The sequence below is a fragment of the Tursiops truncatus genome, chromosome 1, assembly GCF_011762595.2.
Source record: "Tursiops truncatus isolate mTurTru1 chromosome 1, mTurTru1.mat.Y, whole genome shotgun sequence".
NCBI lineage: Eukaryota > Metazoa > Chordata > Mammalia > Artiodactyla > Delphinidae > Tursiops > Tursiops truncatus.
In genome coordinates this window covers 13,093,428-13,099,184 of record NC_047034.1, presented here as the reverse complement: position 1 = coordinate 13,099,184, position 5,757 = coordinate 13,093,428, and the positions used below count along the sequence as shown (strand labels likewise).

The 5,757-nt window shown below is 35.6% G+C and overlaps 1 non-coding gene across 1 annotated transcript; it reads left to right on the top strand.

The window, feature by feature from the left end:
* The first annotated feature begins 5,158 nt into the window (after positions 1 to 5,158).
* On the top strand, positions 5,159 to 5,261 carry LOC117309771 (U6 spliceosomal RNA). Its single transcript, XR_004524068.1, has one exon. It is a non-coding gene; the product is annotated as a U6 spliceosomal RNA (small nuclear RNA).
* The last annotated feature ends 496 nt before the right edge of the window (positions 5,262 to 5,757 follow it).

Here is a 5,757-nt window from a genome sequence, read left to right as displayed (position 1 = left end):
CACGGTGTACTCAAGCAATGCCAGAGAGCACAGTAGGGCACTAAGAAGTAAAGATTACTGGCAGAATGTGTTATAACACTGTTGTAGTTTCCACAGGGAGCTGACTCTGAGACGGAGATTAGTCTGCAGGTGTTTTATTAGGGAACATTTCTGGGATCAACACCAAGGGAAAGAAGGGAAGGAAGCAGGAGTGGGCTAAGGGAAAAATTGTCATGAACTCTTGATGCAGGCTTCAGCCGGCTCCGCAAAGAGCTTGTGAAACGGGAAGCACCTTTTAGAATTGTACCCAGTTGGGGCAAGGGCCCCAGGGGTTCACATCCCCATGTCTGACCAGTCATTTGATGTGACCTGACTGTTCTCAGATGGCTTACAGCTGAAGCCTTTCTTTCAGCAGCACTCCCCACAGTCCTCAGTCCTAAGGGAAGATCTGTGATGCCTGGAGGTATCTGTTCCAAATACTCCTTGGCCAATATTATCCAGTGAAATATTCCACGCTACCACTCACTGACTGAGAGCCTGCAATAGTGCTCAGAGAATGAGGAGAAATAAGTATCAGTGTTCTTTCACGGATTTGTTTCATACACACAGATACCTACATGCATATAAATATATATTTGTATATTTGTATATAAAAATCATTTTAGCATATTGTTTAACTGTCACTTTTAGTTGTGAATTATATATTCAAATGAACTTATAACTTCATAATCTTGGATGAACAGCACATATTTAAATGGCTGCAAGCACTTCATTACTAGTCTTGTGAAACTTTAAAATATTTCTGCCTCTTTGTCACGCATTTTTCTTTTTCAAAAAAAATTTTTTTTAATTTTCTAAAATGATGTTGAAATTACCAAGCAGAAATTCTGTGACATTTCTGTGGTATCAGACCTTAAAAGTGACATGTAACCCACCATGCCAATTTAACAGTGGACCCCAGCAATCTTTCAGTCTGATACTTAGACCACCACTGGTCTCAATTAGTTCCAATTTAATGGCAGTCATCCTTTTTTAACATCTGATTTAGTGAGGAATGAGCTGGACTAAGTACCAATTCACCTAAGATTGGCCAACAAATAGTAAACAGATGGTAACAGCTTTGACTGGATTTAGATTTAAATATGGGCTAGAAATCAAATAATGACTGTACCATAGAAATTTCTATGCTTTTATTGAATTCACTTAATATCTATTGCTTCCTAGGTACGTGTTCAAGATATATTTCTTAGGTTTGGAAAATTATTAATGAAACTCTTATTAAAATGTCACCATTTTGTTTATATGTAGATACATATATATACATGAAGTTATATCATAAATATATACATACATAAATTGCTGAAAATAGTTTTAATTTACATAAGCTAAAAATAATTTTAGAATATGAAACATATATTTGAAATTTTGCTTAGTCATCTTTTAAATTAGTAGTCGATATACATAATGTCATTTTGGTATGGATGAAATTAATGATGTTAGCTCATTTGGGCTCAGGATTCACTGAGTCTAAATAGAAACGATTTAACGTGGACACTAGAATGTTTCTCCATATGGGCAAGGACATTATCTTCCTGTCCATTGCTGTGCATTCAGCACCTAGCCCAGTGCATGTTTAATTTTAAGCTCAAAAAATATTTGTCAAGTAAGTGAAGAGATGTATATTTAAGTGACATTTATTAAATCTGTCAATATACACTTTATATTTGTGTACATTCTTTTTAATAGTACAAAATTTGCTGCATAATATTTAGCTCTAGGGTGTGGACAGAGGTGAGTGTATTAGGAGTGTATATTCTCTTCCAGAACTTATTTATTGCTGGTCAAACTATAAAGCTATCTTTTTGAAATGAATTTATGTAAGTTATGGCACAAATAAGTGCACTCATTTCCTGGGTTTAAATTCATTTTGAAAATAAGTAGACATTTTTGCATCATTTAAAGGTACCATATTTCTTTAATATTTTAAATACTGTGTTACGTGTTAAAGGACTCAACATAATGTCATTGGAGATGTTCTTCATAATTCTTTTAAAACATACTAAATGATATTCTGTCTGCATCATTAGGTTACCGTACAACACTGTCCTTTGAGAATATGGTTTTGCTATCATTTCTGGTTGTAATTACTTCTCACAAAAACTGTACAGGCTTACTGAAATGACTTGATGTGTGAAGGTTGAGAAGACAATGCCTACGATCACCGTAAATATCTGCAGCTTGATCGCACGGCGTGCTTATTTCACATAGGCTCACCCTTACAAGGTGCCATATTTCTGGGTATGATTTTTTAATCCTCTCCAGCATTTATAGTTTCTCTATAAAAGTCTGAAGTTTGATATTTCTTGTAACTCAAAGTTTCTCAGCCTCGACACGTTTGGCATTTTGGACCAGATAATTATTTGCTTTATGGGGGTACGCTGCATTGTAGGATGTTTAGAAACACCTATTTTCTCCATTAACTGGATGCCAATAGCAACTTCCACCTCAGTTGTGAAAATCAAGTGTCTCCAGATATTGCCAAATGTCATGTGAAGGCAAAAATCACCCCTGGTTGAAAACTACTGCGTGACTTTCTCTTCAGTGCATGCGTGAGTGTGTGTACAGTAGGATTTTCGGGGGAATGTTAGTGTTTCCAAATTTTGCCAGGCTAAAAATTAAGAATGAAATGTCAAATGCCGCTCAGTCTAAAGAGAGGTGCCCTGGAGCTACCCAAGATGGGGACCAGGCACCTTGCCCGAGGGCTTTCTTAGAGGCAGAACTAGCTCTGCTTTCCCACATGTCACCCTAGTCATCCTCTCCCCATATACTGGTCGATAGGAAAAGAGAATAATCAGATGGGTGATTCCTGCACAGATGGGAATGCAGAGCTTCTGAAAAGCTTGCTCACTCAGGAAACTGCTGGGGGGACTCCGTGAGAGCTTCTGAAGCATCTACCTGTGCACTGGGAGGGAGTTATATTAGAAGGTAGGATAAATAGTCAAGTGGCTTGACCAGTCACTTACTGATTCTGATGTCTGACTTAACACATAAGAGTTATTTGAAGGTTCTTATCTCGTGTTTTTCTTTGCTAGTTTGTTTTTGGGTGTGTTTGTGTGTATTTTCATTTCTTTTGTGCAAATACCAGAGAGTAAACTTTCTAGATCAAGGAGTGATAGGTGTACATTTAACTTTAGAAGAAACCGCCAGAGCTTTTTCCAGCAGGCAGCAAAGCCTTCTCTTCGTAAGACAGTTAACATCACCACGTTAGGCTTTGGTTTCTTTCTCCTCTCTGCCTTCAAACATGGGAGCAACTCGAGCCAGAATGATGGTAGAAGAATATCTGCATATTTAGAATCAGGTATAAGATTGGAAGTTTTAAATAGATCGGACCAAGTTTAATTGACAAAATGACTAGAAATTAGTAAAATCTGTCACAAATAATACTATATACAGGAGATGAAGATATGACAAACCACAGTATTGGGTAAAAATAAAATTCTTCTATATTTATGCCTCAAAGAGTTAGTTAAGACTATGGAATAAACTTGTTTCACACAGTACACACACACACACACACACACACACACACACACACACACACACACACACACACACACACACACACACGCTAGTGTATATGTGACAAAGCTCAAATATACAGTCAAAATTCAGAAGTGGAGCATTAAAATCTTTTTATTTTTTTAAACAGATCTTAGCTTAGCTTTGGAGCTGCTATTTCTTCTCATGGAGTAAAAAACCAGAAACAAAACTCTACCTGATAAGCATGACTCTTTAAATTTAAAGCTCTGTCACTTTGGGGTTAAAATTATTTTTAGGTAAAATTAACTCAAATTTAATATTCAAACCCAACCAACTTAAGACTAATTTTTTCTCTCTTCTTACTTCTTCTCTACCCAGAGTGAGGCAAATGAAGTGTTCAGGGCATCTGCATAGCCCTGATATCAGTGAAGGGGCATCGGGTCCATGGAGGCCATGGTCTGTGGTCATGCTTAGTTGTACAATCATGCTTAAAATTTTAGCGTCATCCTGCAGCCTCAGTCTATGTGCTGCTCAAGTCTCCACAGCTGATACATTGCAGGTAAATGAGCTCTCAGGGAGCCCAGAACTGTTCCCTAATAGCCTCAACCAGTGCTTCGTAGTGTCACTGGTAGCTGAACTCAGCTCTGTCCTTCCCCTAGTTACCTAACTTTAAGCTATTTATGCAGAACTTCTTATATATAGTCCAGCTTTGGGCAAAGTTTTAGTTTTTAACAATTTTAACTCAGGCCTTCATAGGCATGCTTTAAATTAGTTTGTTTAACAAATACCAGGTGACATTTTTCTTTTAGAGTTATTGCTAATGCTGATGGCAATTTTTCTCATATTGGATTGGCCAAAAAGCTTGTTTGGGTTTTTCCATAACATCTTTGAAAAACCCGAACGACCTTTTTGGCCAACCCAGTATTTGAGCTCCACTTGATAAATCCCTTATATATACAACTTCTTTACAAGTTTAACCATGTAGTCAAACAGACATTTTCAGGATCTGTTTATCATTAAAGTACCATTCCACCATTATTTGAAGTCCCCCACCAAGTTTTGTTATATCTGTTTTCCACTCAGCACTTGATTTTGCAATGCAACAGCATTTAGAAGATGGATTTTACAAAACTCGAGGTAAATGATACACATAAGTAAATACACTAAAGTAAGAAATTTATAACATTTATACATGAAAATTACAACACTATTAAAAGCAAAGCAATGTGTCCTTTATCATGCTGTTTGCCCTGAAAAAAAAAATGATTTCTTAAAGAAATGAAAGGATTAGATATAGGAAGAGAGATCAGAAGGACATGATGACTGTAACTGTTTTATATTCTTAAAGCATTTATGACAATAAGGTATTCAGTATATCGTCAGCATTCCCAATGTTAATTATTCATAAAAACAACTTTGGCATCCATCCAACTGTAAATGTAATTAATTTGCTTCTGTCCTTCAAATACAAAATAAAATCCATGTTGTAATTTTTTCCTCGAAAAAAAAATTGAATTTTAATTTTCTCAAAGAATCAATTCTAATTTTTTCTACTAAGGTATTTGTCAAATATAACCCATAAATATTAAGAATATTTTTTGTTAATTTTTCAATCATTGACTAATAATATCTTATCCTTGTGCTTGCTTCAGCAGCACATATACTAAAATTGGAACAATGCCGAGAAGATTAGCATGGCCTTGTGCAAGAAATAGTCTATCCTTTTAAGGAAAAAACTTCGTGGAAATTAAAATTGGATAAGATGTGTTCGAAAATACTGGATTATTTAAAAATTATAAGTACATATTTCAGTTAGCTCTGTTGCCTAATTTTTTTTGCTTCTTATAGTACAGAGGCATACCTCAAAGATATTGTGGGCTTAGTTCCAGACCATTGTAATAAAGTGAATATTGCAATAAAGTCAGTCATATATATTTTTTGGTTCCCAGTGCATATAAAAGTTATGTTTACACTATGCTGTTGTCTGTTGTATGCAATAGCATTATATCTAAAAAACCAATGTACGTACCTTAATTAAAAAACATTTATTGCTAAAAAAATGCTAACCATCTGAGCCTTCAGTGGTTCCTCATAGTACATCAAAGATCACTAATCACAGATCACCATAACAAATAGAATAATAATGGAAGGGTGAAATATTGAGAGAATTACCAAATGTGACACAGAGACAGTAAGTAAATACTGTTGGGTAAATGGCACCGATAGACTGAATCAACA